Here is a 17,985-nt window from a genome sequence, read left to right on the forward strand (position 1 = left end):
GATATGAGGCCAAATAGAATGGGTAAACAGACTGGTGACCCCACTCCTTACTCCACTCCACCCAAACACCCTCCCCCCCCCCCCCCCCCCGCGCGCGCGCGCACACACACACACACACACACACACACACACACACAAGGTATAGCTGGGAACCTAGAAGGGCCACTGCTCTCAGTGGAAGAACTTGTGGGGGTGGAAAGTTTCTCCTACGAAAAGACGGAAACTTGAGGAAACTTGACTTACTCAAATTTTCTTTGATTTGAAAACGGTTAAAACTTTTAATGAAAATTCCTAGCAAAAGCACTCACACGAATTCCAGACAAGGATTCCTATCACCTGGGTGATTCATTCCCACAAAAACCAGCCTCTAAAATGAGAGTAAATCAAAAACAAGAGAGTAAAAGAACTATAAAAACAATGTCAACAGGCTTCGGATGCACAAAGCCTGAAGAAGCTGGATTTTTCAAAAACAAAATAAGTATATTTAAGATATTTTTTAAAATAAAAGAAGGAATTGAAAGGAAAATGAATAAGAAATTATTAAAAATAACCAAGCAGATTAAGAAAGTAATTTAGATATGAAAGCTATCATATTAGTACTTAGAACATAGATGGAAATGTATTATTATGAATTCTAATATTAAAACAGAAGAAAGGTTAAAGTAGAAAATGAATATATCCAAAGAAATGGAAAAAGAAAACTTTACTGAAATGTAAGCAAGAGAAATAAGAGCAAAAATCTGAATATTAGAATACTTGAAAAGTTGAGATATTTCTGGCAAGATCTGGTAATTAAGAAAAGAGAAAATACAAATATAAACCTAAAGGTTTATTAATAGTTTTGTAAATCCTGTGGCATGCACATACTGTCACTGTTAACAAAGTGACATTCAGATGAGTTCTTTAGAATTTACCTTAAAAATTCCAAAAACATTCCATTATTAATAATGTCTAAATATGCAAAAGAGTTTAGCTGTTCTGGTAGAATTTGCTAGTCTTTAACCTGTTATTCCCTGCATGCTTAAATGAAATGAGCTATAAATCTATTTGATGGATCGCTAAATCTTAGAAATGTAAAGAGAATATAACTGAATGCAATAGTGATGAAAATGATGGCTATAATCCTCTAACAAAATACCAACCTGTACTTTAAAAATTGACAGAACCGAAATGAGAAAGACAAATCTAGATTCATATAGTAACTTATAGTAACTGATTTTATCAGAAGATAAAATTACTAAGAAGTATACCATTTTTTAAAAAATTAATAACAAAATTGACCTAAATGACCCACATGAAATAGTGCATCTAACAGTGACAGTATACATATGGAGCACTTATATAAATCGATCAGGTAAAAAAAAAAAGATCAGGTATTAAGCCATAAAGGAATTATTAACATATTTCAAAGAAATGCAGTGAGATTATCAATGAATAGCAACAATAATGATGATAATTTAACTTACAAGTAACCTGTGTTTCAAAGAAGGTATCATAATGGAAATTACCAAATAATTTGAACTGAATGATAATGAAAATGCAACATATAAAGTTTATATCTTTAAATTCACATATTACCCCCCAAAAAGCTGAAAATTAATGAGCATCTAATTTCCCAAGAAGTTAGAAGTTAGAAAAGTAAATTAAACATAAGAAAAAGAAAGCAAGAAAAAGGATAAGATAGGAATTAATGAAATAGAAAGGAAGCATACCTACAGATCAGCAAAACCAAATGTTGGTTCTTTCAGCAAAAAAAAAAAAAAGTGATAAGCCTGTAGCAAAAATAACTATATATATATACATATACCTGTATCAGAAAGGAAGAGGACAGGGGCCCCTGGGTGACTCAGTCACTTGGGTGTTGGACTCTTGATTTCAGCTCAGGTCATTATCTCTGGGTCCTGGGATCAAGCCCTGCATCAGCCTCCCCCCACAGCTAGGAGTCTGTCTCCCTCTCCCTCTCCCTCTACCCCTTCCCCAGAAAAAGAAAGGAGGAGGACATTACACACCCTACAATTATTAAAAGTTAATAAGGATGTTATTCCAATAAATTCAATAATATAAAATGGACAAATTATTCAGAAACCAAAACTTTTTATTTTAAGAGACTTATATAATTGATATGTTACCAGAAAGGTCAACAACAAAAGAAGGAACAAATAACATGATGTATAAAAAAAGGTATTAATACAGATTCTAGTCACATTAAAAATATAACAAAAAGGTACTATAAGCAATAACAAATTTCAAAATTTATATAAAATTGACAAATTCCTAGGAAAATATAAATTATCAAAATTGAATCAAAGATTTAACTCTCTTATTTTTAGTAAATTCATTATGAAAAGGTTTCCATATAATATATTCTATCACTTAAGGAAGAAATATTACCAATTTTATACAACTCTTCCAAAAAATGCATTTAAAAAGAGGAAGGGAGCAATATATACCTTACGTTATGGGGCCAACATAACCATAACATCAAAACCTGAGAAGGACATTACAGGAAGTGAAAATTACAAGTCAAACTCATTCAAAATCTTAGGTGCCAAAATCTTAAACAAAATCAAATCCAAGTGTTGTATATTGTGTATATACATGTGGGGAGTGGGAGAGAGAGGGAGGGAGAAAGAGTTATAATGCAACTAAATTGAATTTAATACAGGAATACAAGAATTGTTTAAATTTGGAAATGAACTAATGTAATTCTTATTAACTGAATAAAAGATAAAAACTATTGACCATCTCAATAGATGCAGAAACATATTTAATAAATTAAACACATAGTCATGATTTTAAAAAAATATCTCAAACTAGGAATAAAAATATCTTCTTAGTATGATAAATGGAATCTACAAAAACAAAATAAAACAAAAAACCAAACCAAAACAAAACAAAAAACCTGCCAGCACATACTATACTTGACCCAAAAAAATGTTAAGATTTCCACGGAGATTGAGAATGCACAAAGAATGTCTTTTGTCATCACGTTAATTTGACACGTTAGTGGACATCTTCACCCAGGAGAAATAACCTTGGATAAGAAATAAAAGATATAAGGCTCAGAATGGAAGAATAAATTATTATTTACTGAAGACATGATTAGACATTTAGGGAAAAAAGCTATGGATAAATTATTAGTACAAAGAATTGTAGAACACAAAGTTAACATGCAAAATAAAATAATAATATACGAGCTGTGATGGATGATCATATCTGTTAATGTGGTCAAATTGGTCAAATACCCTTCCAGGTGTTGTTGTGCTGGTATTTTTTCAATGTGATTAACATTCAGCAGACTTTAAGTAAATATCCTCCATAATGTGGATGAACCTGTTAAAGAAAAACCATTCCTGACACTTAAAGAACAGTAACTCAGACTTTATTCGGGAGGTCTACCTCAATGGGGTTTTGTGGTAGGGGACAGAGATTGGCCTCAATTTCAAATAGAAGGAAAAGTGGGAATTTACAGCCCAAGAGTAGGCTAGGGGAAAGGGCATGTCAGTGGGTGGAAAATTATTAGGAGGAAACATTGGGGTTAAGGGCGGATTTTGGCCACCTGACCTGATAGGATTCTTGCTGAAGGCACACCATCATGTTCAGTCATCACTTGGGGTGTGATGGAGGATGAGAAACAAGACAGTGGATAGTAAAGTTGAGGGATTCTGGCTAAGCTGAGTTAGTGGGTTCTTGCTAAAATTGAACAATGAGGAAACCTACACAGAAGCTCAAAAGTCAGGGCCTGGTTGAGAGAGAGCTTAGAGGAGCCTCATTAAAGTTTGGTCAAAGAGAGAATCTTTGTTAGACCTCATTTAATCAGTTGAAGGCTTTATGAGCAAAGACTGAGCTTTCCCTAAGGAAGCAATTCTCCCTGAGACTTCAACATAGAAACTTTACCCGAGTTTCCAGCCTACCGCCCCAAGGTATTTGGACTCAATACTGAACCATCAACTCTTACCTGACTTTCTAGTCTGCAGGCCTGCCCTACAGATTTCAGACTTACCAGCCCCCACAATCAAACATGTAAGCCAATTTCTCTCTTTTAAATTTAAATTCAATTAATTAACATATATTATTGGTTTCAGAGGTAGAGGTCAGTGATTCAACAGTCTTACATAATGCTCAGTGCTCATTATATCACATGCCTTCTTAATGTTCATTACCCAGTTACCCCATCCCCCATCCTCTCCCCTCTGGCAACCCTGTTTGTTTCCTATGATGAAGAGTCTCTTACGGTTTGTGTACCTCTTTGATTCCATCTTGTTTTGTTTTTCCCGCTCTTGCCCTATGATCCTCTGTTTTGTTTCTATAAGCCAATTTCTTAAAGCGTCTATCTATCTTATTGGTTCTGTTTCTCTGGAGAACCCTGACTAATATACCATCAGTGAACAATAAAGAAATAAAAAAAATTAGGGGCACCTGGGTGGCTCAGTTGGTTAAGCATCTGCCTTCATCTCAGGTCATGAGCCCAGGGTCCTGGGATTGCGCTCTGCATTGGGCTCCTTGCTTGGCAGGGAGCCTACTTCTCTCTCCCCTTGGTTATGTGCTCCTTCTCTCTCTCTCTCTCTCTCTCTCTCTCTCTCTCTCAGACAAATAAATAAAATCTTTAAAAAAATTAAATTTAAAATAATGTCCTTTAAATTTCCTCAATTATATCGCACCAACTGCCATTTCTCCAAGGTGTCAGAAGCTTTTGTTAGAGGAAGTAGGTGATGGTCATAAGGACCCATGAGGAAAGAGCAGAGGTAGAAAGCCACAAAAGAAATGATACCTACATTCTCCAGAATTTCTTCCCTGTGTTTTCCTTTTGCTGATCTGTCATGGTCTTAAATCAATATCCTTTAACAGATTGTTTCACAAGTTTATGTGAGAAAGTGAAGATGTTTTTCTTCATTTATTCATTGAATATCCATTGAACAACTAACTTGTACCAAGAATGTAATATTTTAAGTAAACTTAATCATAAAAAGATGTTTTTCAACAGCATTAAAAATATAAAATATCTGGGAATTACTCTAAAAGGTTGTGTTCAAGACCTTTATACACAATTCTCTACAACAGAGCTGACATTTTCTTCTGTATAGGGCCACATATTAAATATCTTGGGTTTATAAGCTACAGATAGTCTCTATCCCATTTTAGTCCTCATTTTCTTGAAAATTCTTTAAAATATAAAGTTTAATCTTATCTCATGGACCATACAAAAACAAACCATGAGCTGAATTTGACCTATTGGCCATTGTTTTCTGAGCCCTTCCCCTAAAACATACCTCAGAGAAATTAAAGAAGACCTAATAATTGAAGAAAGAGGCCTTATTCATAGGTTGGAAGAATCAATACTATGAAGATGCCAATTGCCCACAAATTGGTCTATAGATTTAAAGACATCATTAAATTGGATTTCATCAATATTAAATGCTTTTTTCTCCCCAAAAGACAAGAAAATAAAAAGACAATTCACAGATTAGGAGAAGATATTCAAAAACATACTTAACTAAGGACTTACATCCAAAATATAAAAAACCTTTTACAACTAATGAGAAGGAAAAATATACATAAAATGAGCAAATGAACAAAATATTTGAACAAGATAAGCACATGAAAGACCTTTTTTGTCCTTATACTACATCTTAAGGAGGATGTTAATTAAAATCACAGTGAGACACCACTATATAGCCATCAGAATAACTAACCTTCCGAAGACTGATGATAGCAATTGTTGGTGATGATGTGGATCAACCAACAATCCCAGACATTTTTTGTTGGAATGTAAAATGGTACAAGTTCTTTGGAAAATAGTTGGGCAATGTTAAACATACACACACCATTTAAAAGCATTATATCCACTAAGTCTTATATACAAAAGTTCATAGCAACTCTACTTGTAATAGTAAAAAAAAAAAATGGGAATTACCCGACAATGCATTAAAAAAAAAAACAAAACAACATTCACCACAATCAAGTGGGATTTATTCCCAAGATGCAAGGGTGGTTTCAATATTTGCAAATCAATCAATCTGATATATCACATCAACAAGAAAGAGGATAAAACCCATGTGATCATTTCAATAGATGCAGAAAAAGCAATGGACACAGTATAACGTCCATTCATGATAAAAACTCAACAAAGTAGGTTTAGAGGGCACATATCGCAACATAATCAAGGCCATATATGAAAAACCCACAGCTAACATTATCCTCAATGGTGAAAAACTGAGAGCTTTTCCCCAAAGACCAGAAACAAGACAAAGATGCCCAGTCTCACCACTTTTCTTCAACATAGTACTGGAAGTCCTGGTCACAGCAATAAGACAAGAAAAAGAAATAAAATTCATCCAAATTGGTCAGGAAGAAATAAACCTTTCACTATTTGCAGATGACATGATACTACATATAGAAAACCCTAAAATATCTACCAGAGAGCTACTAGAACTGATAAATGAATTCAGTAAGGTCACAGGATACAAAATCAATATACAGAAATCTTACATTTCTAACACAAATAATGAAGTAGCAGAAAGAGAAATTAAGAAAATAATCTCAATTACAATTAAAACAAAAATAATGAAATATCTAGGAATAAAGTTAACCAAAGAGGTGAAAGATTTGTACTTTGAAAACTAATCAACTTCTTGATGAAAGAAATTGAAGACGCAAAGAAAAGGAAAGGCATTCCATGCTCATGGATTGAAAGAACAAATATTGTTAATATGTCCACACTAACCAAAGCAATCTACAGACTTAATGCAATCCCTACCAAAATACCAACAGCAATTTTCACAGAATCAAAACAAATAATCCTAAAATATGTGTGGGACCAAAAAGACCTAAAATAGCCAAAGTAATCTTGAGAAAGAACAAAACTGGAGGTATCATGATCCCAGATATCAAGACATACTACAAAGTTGTAGTAATCAAAAAAGTATGATACTGGCACAAAAAGAGACAAATATATCAACAAAACAGAATAGAGCTCCCAGAAATAAACCCTCATTTTTATGGTCAATAAATCTTTGACAAGGAGGCAAGAATATATAATGGGAAAAAGACAGTCTCTTCAACAAATGGTGCCGGAAAAACTGGATTGCTACATGCAAAAGAATGAAACTGGACCACTTTATTACATCATACACAAAATTAAATTCAAAATGGATTAAAGACCTAAAACTGAGACCTGAAACCATAAAACTCCTACTAGAGAGCACAGGCGGTAAGGTTTCTGACATCGGCCATAGAAACATTTTTCTAGATACATCTGCTGAGCAAGGGAAACAGAAGCAAAAATAAACTATTGAGACTACATCAAAATAAAAAGCTTCTGCACAAAAAAGGAAACAATGAACAAAACTAAAAGACAATCTACTGAATGGGAGAAGATATTTGCAAATGACATATCTGATAAGAGGTCAGTATGCAAAATATATAAAGAAGTTATATAACTTGGGTCACCTGGGTGGCTCAGTCCTTAAGCGTCTGCCTTGGGCTCAGGGCGTGATCCCAGGGTCCTGGGATCGAGCCCTGCATCGGGATCCCTACTCCGCTGGGAGGCTGCTTCTTCCTCTCCCACTCCCCCTGCTTGTGTTCCCTCTCCCACTGGCTGTCTCTTTCTCTGTCAAATAAATAAAATCTTAAAAAAAAAAAAAAGAAGTTATATAACTCCACATGAAAAAAACCCAAATAACCCAAAAAAGTGGGGTGAAGTCATGACTAGACATTTCTCCAAAGGAGACATCCAGATGGCCAATAGACACATGGAAAAATGTTCATCATCACTCATCATCAGGGAAATGGAAATCAAAATCACAATGAGATATCACCTCATACCTGCCTTTCAGAATGGCAAATTTCGAAAACACAAGAAAAAACAGGTGTTGGTGAGCATGTGGAGAAAAAGGAACCCTCATGCACTGCTCGTAGGATGCAAACTGCTGCAGCCACTGTGGATCACAGTATGGAGGTTCCTCAAAAAATTAAAAATAGAACTACCATATGATCCAGTAAATTCTACTGCAGGGTATTTACCCCAAGAAAATGAAAACATTAATTCAAAAAGGTATATGCACCCCTATGTTTATTGCAGCTTTATTTATAATTGCCAAATTATGGAAGCAAGCTAAGTGTCCACTGACAGATGAATGGATAAAGAAGTGCTATGTATATACAATGGACTATTACTCAGCCATAAGAAAAAGAATGAGATCTTGCTATTTGCAACAACATGGATGAATCTAGAAAGTATAATGCTAAGTGAAGTAAGTCAGTCAGAGAAAGACAAATACAATATGATTTCACTTATATATGGAATTTAAGAAACAAAACAAATGTACAAAGAAAAAAAGAGACAAACAGACTCTTAACTACAGAGAATAAACTGATGGTTACCAGAGGGGAGGTGAGTAGGAGGATGGGTGAAATACATGAAGGGGATTAAGAGTACACTTATCATGATGAGCACTGAGAAATATATATAATTATTGGATCACTGTATTGTACACCTGAAACTAATATAACACTGTATGTTAACTGTAGTGGAATTAAAATTTAACAAAAACTGGAATTAACCCAAATGTACAACAACAGGTGACTTCATAAACCAGTTATAAATTCAAAATATAGACTACTATTACTTTACAATGAAAAAGATATCTATTGCTACAAATTAATGATAAAGGTAACATAGATGAGTCTGAAAACAACTACATTGAATAAAAGACAAGATGAATAGTCTATAGAATTCCATTTTTCAAAATTCTAGGAACTGCAAATTATAAAGACACAAAGCCAATCACTTTGTTGCTTGGTTACAGCAAATGGGGTCAGTTTGTGATAGATTAAAATAGACACAAAAGAAAGTTTTTGTTTATTATTTTGATTGCAGTGATGGTTTCACTGGTGTATACGTCTGTAATAACTGATCAAATTATACACTTTAAATGCATGCAGAGTATTGCATGATAATTAATCCTAAATAAAGTCATTAAAAAACAAAGAATGTCACACAGACACATGAATAGAGACATACAAATAAGCAATAGAAAAACAGAAAGCCCAGAGATTCAAATTGACAGATGAATTTAGTATATAAAAAGGTAAAATTTCAAGTCTATGAAAAAAGATGGACTGTCAAGTAAATGAGAATAAAGAGGTGGGCATCGAAAATAAAAGTAAGTGTATATAAACATCTAAGCAGATCAAAATAAATTCCAAATGAATCAAAATTTTCAATGTAAAGATTGAAACCATAAAAGTACTACAACAAAACATAAACTTCTAATAACAGCAAAATGGGAAGGGTCACTCTAACCATGAATCAGAATTCAGAAGCAATTAAGGGATAAAATTATTAAATTAGCCATATAAACTTAAAAAATTTTTGCGTGGAGCTCAAACCAATTCTCCCGCTGTGAACAGCAAGGTCAAAATGCAGTTTTAATGAAAGCTTCTGTTTTGAATGCATGGGATAGCTACTGAAGTTGTGTGTAAGGAACTGTGAGGTCACAGTCTGCAAGAAAAAGAAGCTCAAAGAGATGATCCTGTTATATCGGGGAGTGTCTCCCTCTGAGCAGTTACTGATTGAAAAACAACTGAAAAGCTGGTAAGATGAGCAGAGCTTGACAAACTCATGAAGCAAGAAGATAAAAATTGAAATTTAAGGATCACCAAAAAATGAAGTGCCCTAATAAATACCCCATGCTTTTAGCTGGGACTCTAAAAAGCCTAACCTATGATAAAAAATGTACCCAAAATAGACAAAATCACAAGACTAAAGTCCTTCATATTTTTTATTCCTTACTTGAGAAAGGCAATCTGGAATTGTTTCTTCTCTCAGCCTAGCTGTTGGCCAGAAGCAAAACTAAATCTTATTTCAATGAAGATGACATCATCCAGACTCTTAACTTGTTAATTTTTAATATACAATATCCAGCATCAAATCAAACACATACACACAAATGGATGTTTCCAAGAAAGGAAGGAATAAAACAGACAAGTAGACAGAACAGTTCCACAGGAGATCAAGAAAATAATGGGTGAGAATTTCCCACTAATGAAAAAGATCAAGCCAGAGAGTCAAGAAACAATAGGAACTCATGCAGGATAAGTAAAAAAATAAAAAATAAAATTGGACGGCATCATATTGAAAGTCCTGAAAATCAGATAAGGAAAAAAAGAAATCTTAAAAGCATCTAGAACAACAACTACAAAAAAGGTATTGGTATTACAAGAGCAAAATTAGACCAAGAGCTGACTTCTTGATGGAAACCTTAGAATCCAAAAGACATCTTCATATCTTAATGACGCTAAAATAAAATAACTGCCAAGCTAGAATTATATAGCCAGTGAACAAATCCTCCAGATAAGAAGGGAAATAAAAACTGGTTGGAGTAAACCAATCTTGAGAGAATTCATTAGCTGCAGACTCATAGTTACGGAAATATCAAATGGAGACTTTTAGGCAAAGAAAAAAATTATCATAGAGGAAACAAAGTAATGAAGGAAAGAATAAAGAACAACCTGAGTAAATGTAAATAAATACTGACTCTGAAAACAGTAATAATAATGATTTGGGATTAACAAAATAATATAAAAAGCAAGATACATTGAATGGAATTAAGAGATTCTCAAGTCCTGTGTTGTCCAGCATATGTTAAAAAGTTCTAATTTATATATAACTTTAATAACTCAAGGATGTTTGTTATGATCTCTGAGGTAACTACTAAAATCAATATTAAAAGGACATTTGATAAGCAAGCTAATAGAGGAGGGAAGTTGAACATTGAAAAAAGAATCCAGAAGCAGAAAAGAAAGGAGAGAAAAAGAAACAGAGCAGGTGCAAAAATAGAGAAATATAGTAAGATGGTAGATTTAAAACTAAATGTAATAATTAATTATTCAACTGTAAATTAACCAAATTATCCATTTAAAGACAATGATTGACAGATTGGATTTAAAAAAAAAAAAAAAGACCAAACCTTGCTACATGATGATTACTAGAGACAAATTTAAATATAAATTTAAAGAAAAGTCAAAAGTAAATATTTGGAAAATGATGCAAATGAATAAAAAATAAGGAAGGAAGGAAGGAAGGAAGGGAGAAAGAAAGAAAGAAAGAAAGAAAGAAAGAAAGAAAGAAAGAAAGGAAGGAAGAAAGAGAGAAAGAAAAAGAAAGAAAGGATTTTGTAAGACTTATGAATCAAAAATAAAGCACAATAATACAACTTTAGAAATGAGCATTGGATTTGAATAGACATTTCTGTAATGAAGGTAAAGGCCAAGAAACATATGAAAAGATGATCAACATCATAGTCTTTATGGAAATGCAAATCAAAACTACAATTAGGTACTTACCACTTCACACCCAATAAGATGGCCTTAATTAAAAAGACTGAACAACATACATTGGCAAAGATATGAAGTTGGAACACTCATACATTGCTGGTGGAAACATACAATGGGGCACCCACTTTGGAAAACATTCTCAAATGTCAGTTCCTCAAAGAGTTAAACATTAAGTTGCCATATGACTCAGCAGTTCCATTCATAGGAGAACTGAAAACTCATTTTCACAAAAAACTTGTACATGAATATTCATAGCAGCATTATTCATAGTAGCCAAAAAGTGGTAAAAACCCAATGTCTATTAGCTGATAAATGGATAAACACAATGTGGTATAGTCATACATTAAAGATTATTCTGTCATAAATAGGAATAAAGTACTGATACATGCTACAACATGGATGAACCTTGAAAAATTACACTAAGTGAAAGAAGTGGAACACAGATGAGCACATATTCCATGATTGTTTATATGAAATATACGATGGAGTTCACAAAGACAAAGATTAGTAGTTGTTAGGGGGTAAGGAGAGGGGCAAATGGGGAATGACTGCTAATGGGTACAGGTTTCTTTTCGGGGTGAAGAAACTATTCTAAAACTAGATTATGGTAATAGTTGTACAATTTTGCAAATGTCCTGAGACTCATTGAATTGTACACTTTAAAAGGGTAAACCTTATGGTGTATAAATTATATCTCAATAAAAATGGTACATTCATTTTTGTAATTGCAATAGCATGTAATAATTTTTATGTGTAAAAAAGAGTACTTTTTGTTTAGGTGGTATGGTCAAGTGTTTAGAAAAGAATTATACTGAGTGAAGACTGGAAGACATTGCACCAAAATATTCGTAGTAATCTTCTCTGAGTGGTGGGGTGATGTAAGATTTTCCTCTTTCTTTCTTTCTCTTTCTTTCTTTCTTTCTTTCAATTTATTTATTTATATGGGGGGGTGGAGGGCAGAGGGAGAGGGAGAGAGAGAATGTCAAGCAGACTCCCCACTGATCTTGGAGCCTGACCTGGGGCTTGATTCCATGGCCCTGAGATCATGACCTGAGCCAAAATCAAAAGTGCACTGGGTGTTATACACAACTAATGAATCATCGAACTTTACATCAAAAACCAGGGATGTACTGTATGGTGACTAACATAATATAATAAAAAAATATGATTATAAAAAAAAGATTGGACACTTAACCGACTGAGCCATGCAGGTGTCTCAGATTTCCTTTTTCTTTAATTAAAAAACAAAATACAAAAAAACCAAAAAAAACCATTTCACCTCTTCTTTGTAAACATGTGTTTTTATAATAGAAAAACAAATTTAAAAAACACCATAAAGAAAACGTGTCACATAATGTCATAGTACTCGTGGACTCATATAGACTTTAGACTCCAAAGTCAGAGCTTTGTCACATATGTTGGGCAAGGAATAAGAAAGGTTTGTCACCTTATCATGAAAACATCATGATTCTAAAAACTTCATGTAGTCTTAAGGAGTTCTCTGCTAAGTAGAGGGAAAAAGTTGTTTCCAACTTTATTGAGGTAGAACTGATAAATTGTAAGATTTAAAGTGTACAACATGATGATTTGATATACATGTACATTGTGGAAGGATTCCGATCATCGTTAATGAACACATCCATCATCTCATATATTTACTTTTTGTGTGAGAATATTTCAGTCCTACCCTTTTAGCAAATTTCAATTATTCAATACAGTGTTACCAACTATAGTCATCATGGTATAAATCAGATTCTCAGACCTTATTCATCTAATAACTGAAAATTTGTACCCTTTACTAATCTCTCCCTAATTCCCCTAACCTCTGAGCCCCTGGCAACCACTTTTCCACTCTCTGTTTCTATAACTTCAAGGGTTTTGTTTTTTTATTTGTTTGCTTGTTTGTTTTAGATACTGCAGGTAAGCCACAACATTCATTATCTGTCTTTTTCTGGCTCATTCAGTTAGCATAACACTCTCCATGTTGTTGCAAAGGGCAGGACTTCCTTTTTTTTTAGGCTGAATTATATTCCATTCTCTCTATATATGATATATATATATATTATATATATATAATGTTCTTTATGCATTCTTTTGTTTTCATACCTTGGCTATTGCAAATGATGCTGTAATAAACGTGGGAGTGCATTTGTTTCTTTGAGATAATGGTTTTATTTCCTTTGGATATATTCCCAGAATTGAGATTGCTAGATTATATGGTAGTTCTGTTGTGAATTTCTTAAGGAACCTCCATACTATTTTCTGTAGTGGCTGTACCTCTTTACATTTCCACCACTGTGCAAGTGTTTCCTTTTCTCCACATCCTAAGCAGCATTTACCTTTTATCTTTTTGATAATAAACATCCTAACAGGTATGAGGCAGTATCTCATGATTTTGATTTGCCTTTCCCTAAGGATTAGTGATATTGAGCACCTTTTCATGTACTCATTGGCCATTTGTATATCTTCTTTGTAAAAATGTCTGTTTAGGTTCTTTGTCCATTTTTAAATTGGATTGCTTTTTGCTAGTGAGTTGTATTAGTTCCTTGAATACTTTGGATATTGACCCCTTATTGGATATGTGGTTTGCAAATACTTCTCCCTCTGAAGGTTGCCTTCTCATTTTGCTGAAAGTTTCCTTTGCTGTGTAGGAGCTTTTTAGTTTGATGTAGTCCCACTTGTTAATTTTTGTTTTTGTTGTCAAATGCAAAAAAAAATCATTACCATGACTAATGTCAAAAAGCTTACCCTCTATATTTTCTTCTAGAAGTTTTATGGTTTCAGGTCTTACTATTCAAGTCTTTAATTCAAAATGGATTGAATTGATTTTTTTGTGGATGGTGAAAATTAGAGTCCAGTTTCATTCTTTTAGTGTGGTTTTCCCAAAACCATTATTGAAGAGACAATTCTTTCCCCATTGTATATTCTTGGCTCTTTTGTAAAAAATTAACTGACTATATACACATGGGTGTATTTCTGGCTTCCTTTTTCTGCTCCATTTATTTATGTGGCTGTTCTTATGCCAATACTAGACTATTTTGATTGGTGTAGCTTTATAACATAGCTTGAAATCAGTAAGTGTGATGCCTCCAGCTTTGTTTTTCTCAAGACTGCTTTGGCTACTTGTAGTGTTTGTGGCTCCATACAAATTTTAGGACTTTTTAAAAAAATTTCTGTGGAAAATGCTGTTGAAATGCTGATAGAATGCACTGAATCTATAGGTTGCTTTGCATAGTATGACCATTTTAACAATATTAATTTTTCAGCCCATGAACACAGAATATCTTTCCATTTGTTTGTGTACTCTTTACTTTTTTTCATCAAAGTCTTACAATGTTTCATGCACAGATCTTTCACCTCCTTGGCTAAATTTATGTTTAAGTATTTTATTCTTTTGATGCTATTATAAATCAAATTGTTTTTTACAATTTCTTCTTTTTTTAAAGTTTTACTTATTTATTTGAGAGAGAGAGAGAGAGATCATGAGTGGGGGAAGGGGCAAAGGGGAAGGAGAAGCAGACTCCCCGCTGAGCAGTATTCCTGGAATACATCCCACTTGATCATGACGTATGACCCTCTTAATGTACTGTTGAATTTGGTTTTTCAATATGTTGTTGAGAACTTTTGCATCTGTGTTCATCAGGGAAACATTAAACTTAAATTATATGTTAGGCCAGATGAAATTAACAGACATATACAGAATATTCCATCCAACAGCAACAGAATACATGTTTTTCTCAAGTACACATGGAACATTCTCCAGGACAGAGCCCATGTTAGCTTACAAAACAAGACTCAATAAATTTAAGAAGACTGAAGTCATATCAAGCATCTTTTCCAACCAAAATAATATGAAACTTGAAATCTATTACAAGAAAAAAATTGGGAAAAAACCCTATAAACACATGAAGGCTAAACAATATGTTGCCAAATAACCAATAAGTCAACAAAGAAATCAAAGGGGAAATAAAAAAATACCTGAGACAAATGAAAATGAGAATGCAATGTTCTAAAATCTATGGGATGTAGCAAAAGCAGTGCTAAGAGGGGAATTTATAGCAATCTAGACCTACTTCAGGAAACAAGAAAAATCTCAAACAAACAATGTAACCTTACCCCTAAGGGAACTAGAAAAAGAACAAAAAAGCCCAAAGTTAGTAGAAGGAAGGAGATATGAATGATCAGAGCAGAAATAAATGAAATGGAGACTTACAACACACACACACACACACACACACACACACACACACACCCCAAAGATCAATGGAACTAAGAGTTTGTTCTTTGAAAAGAAAAACAAAATTGAGACACCTTTAGCAAGACTCATCAAGAAAAAAGGAGAGAGGGCCCAAACAAAATCAGAAATGAAAGAAAAGAAGTTACAACCAATACCACAGATATACAAAGAGACTATAATTGTATGTCAACAAATGGGACAGCCTAGAAAAAATGGATAATTCCTAGAAACATACAATCTTCTAAGACTGGGAAAGAAAGAAATAGAAAATCTGAACAGACTGCTTACTATTAATGAAATTGAACCAGCAATCAAAAATTTTCCCACAAACAAAAGCCCAGGACCGAATGGCTTCACAGATGAATTATACCAGACAACTAAATAAGAGTAATACTTACACTTCTCAAACTATTACAAAAAATTGAAGAGGAAGGAATATTTGGGAAAGAAAGACCAAAAGCAACAATGACTAGAAAGGAACAGAGAAAATCTCCAGAAACAATGACAAAACAAGTAATAACATGGCACTGAATTCATATCTATCAATAATTACTCTGAATGCAAATGTACTAAATGCTGCAATCAAAAGATATAGGTGTCAGAATGGATAAAAAAATAAGACCCATCTATATGCTGCCTACGAGAGACTCATTTTGATCTACAGACACCCGCAGATTGAAAGCGAGGGAATGGAGAACCATTTATCATGCCAATGGATATCAAAAGAAAGCTGAAGCAACCATACTTATATCAGACAAACTAGATTTTAAACCAAGGAGTGTAACAAGAGATGAAGAAGGGCACTATATTATAATAAACGGGTCTATCCCACAAGAAGATCTAACAATTATAAATATGCCTTCAAGTTGGGGGCATCCAAATATATAAAACAATTAATAGCAAACATAAAGGAACTCATTGATAATAATATAATAATAATAGAGGACCTTAACACCCTACTTACAGCAATAGACAGATCATCTAAGCATAAAATCAACAAGGAAACAATGGCTTTGAATGACACCCTGGACCAGATGGACTTAATAGATCTATTCAGAACATTTCATCCTAAAGCACAATACACTTTCGTTTTGAGTGTACATTCTCCAGAATAGATCATGTACTGGGTCACAAATCAGGCCCCCACAAATACAAGAAGATTGATATCATACCATGCATACTTTCCAACCACACACTATGAAACTTGAAGTCAACTGCAAGAAAAAATTTGGAAAGATCACAAATACACAGCAGTTAAAAAAAAAATCCTACTAAAGAATGAATGAGTTAACCAGAAAATTAAAGAAAAAAAGAAAAAATACATGGAAGAAAATGAAAATGAAAACACAATGGTCCAAAACCTTTGGAAAGAAGCAAAAGTTGTCATAAGAGGGAAGTACATAGCAATACAGGCCTACCTCAAGAAGCAAGAAAAGTCTCAAATACACAACCTAACTTACATTCAAAGGAGCTAGAAAAAGAACAAGAAATGAATCCTAAAGCCATCAGAAGAAGGGAAATAATAAAGAATAGAGCAGAAATGAATGCTGTAGAAGCAAATAACAACAACAAAACCAGAACAAATCAATGAAACTAGGAGCTGGTTCTTTGAAAGAATTAATAAAATTTATAAACCCCAAGCCAGACTTATCAAAAAGAAAAAAGACTCACATAAATAAAATCATGAATGAAAGAGGAGAGATTACAACCAACACCAAAGAAATAAAAACAATTAGGATATGAAAAATTATATGCCAACGAATTGGGCAATCTGGAAGAAATGAATAAATTCCTAGGAACATATAAACTAGCAAAACTGAAACAGGAAGAAAGAAAACTTGAACGGACTGATAACCAGCAAAGAAATTGAATCAGTAACCAAAAATCTCCCAACAAGTGAAAGTCCAGGGCCAGATGGTTGGTTCCCAGGGGAATTCTACCAAACATTTAAAGAAGAATTAATACCTATTCTTCTCAAACTGTTCCAAAAAATAGAAATGGAAAGAAAACTTCAAACTCATTCTACAAGACCAGCATTATCTTGATTCTAAAACCAGACAAAGACCCCACTAAAGAAGAGAATTACAGGCCAATATTCCTGATGAACATGGATGCCAAAATACTCAACAAGATCCTAGCCAATAGGATCCAACAGTACATTAAAATGATTATCCATCCTTTTTCCTGGGATGCAAGGGTGGTTCAACATTTACAAATCAATCAACATGATAGAGCACATTAATAAAAGAAAAGACAAGAACCATATGATCTTCTCAACTGATGCAGAAAAAACATTTGACAAAATACAGCATCCTTTCCTGATTAAAACTCCTCAGAATGTAGGGATAGAAGGAACATATCTCAATATCATAAAAGCTATCTACTAAAAGCCCACAACAAATATCATTCTC

General features: G+C 33.5%; 1 long non-coding RNA gene across 2 annotated transcripts in view; it reads right to left on the reverse strand.

Annotated features, from left to right (window-relative positions):
* Positions 1-2,108: 2,108 nt before the first annotated feature.
* Positions 2,109-17,985, reverse strand: part of LOC103657682 — a 59,182-nt gene continuing 43,305 nt past the window's right edge. For both annotated transcript variants that reach the window (XR_566919.2, XR_005836413.1), the window contains one exon: positions 2,109-3,034. This is a non-coding gene — a long non-coding RNA (uncharacterized LOC103657682). The remainder of the gene's footprint in view (positions 3,035-17,985) is intronic.

The sequence above is a fragment of the Ursus maritimus genome, unplaced genomic scaffold (assembly GCF_017311325.1).
Source record: "Ursus maritimus isolate PB19 unplaced genomic scaffold, ASM1731132v1 scaffold_2, whole genome shotgun sequence".
NCBI classification, from domain to species: Eukaryota; Metazoa; Chordata; class Mammalia; order Carnivora; family Ursidae; genus Ursus; species Ursus maritimus.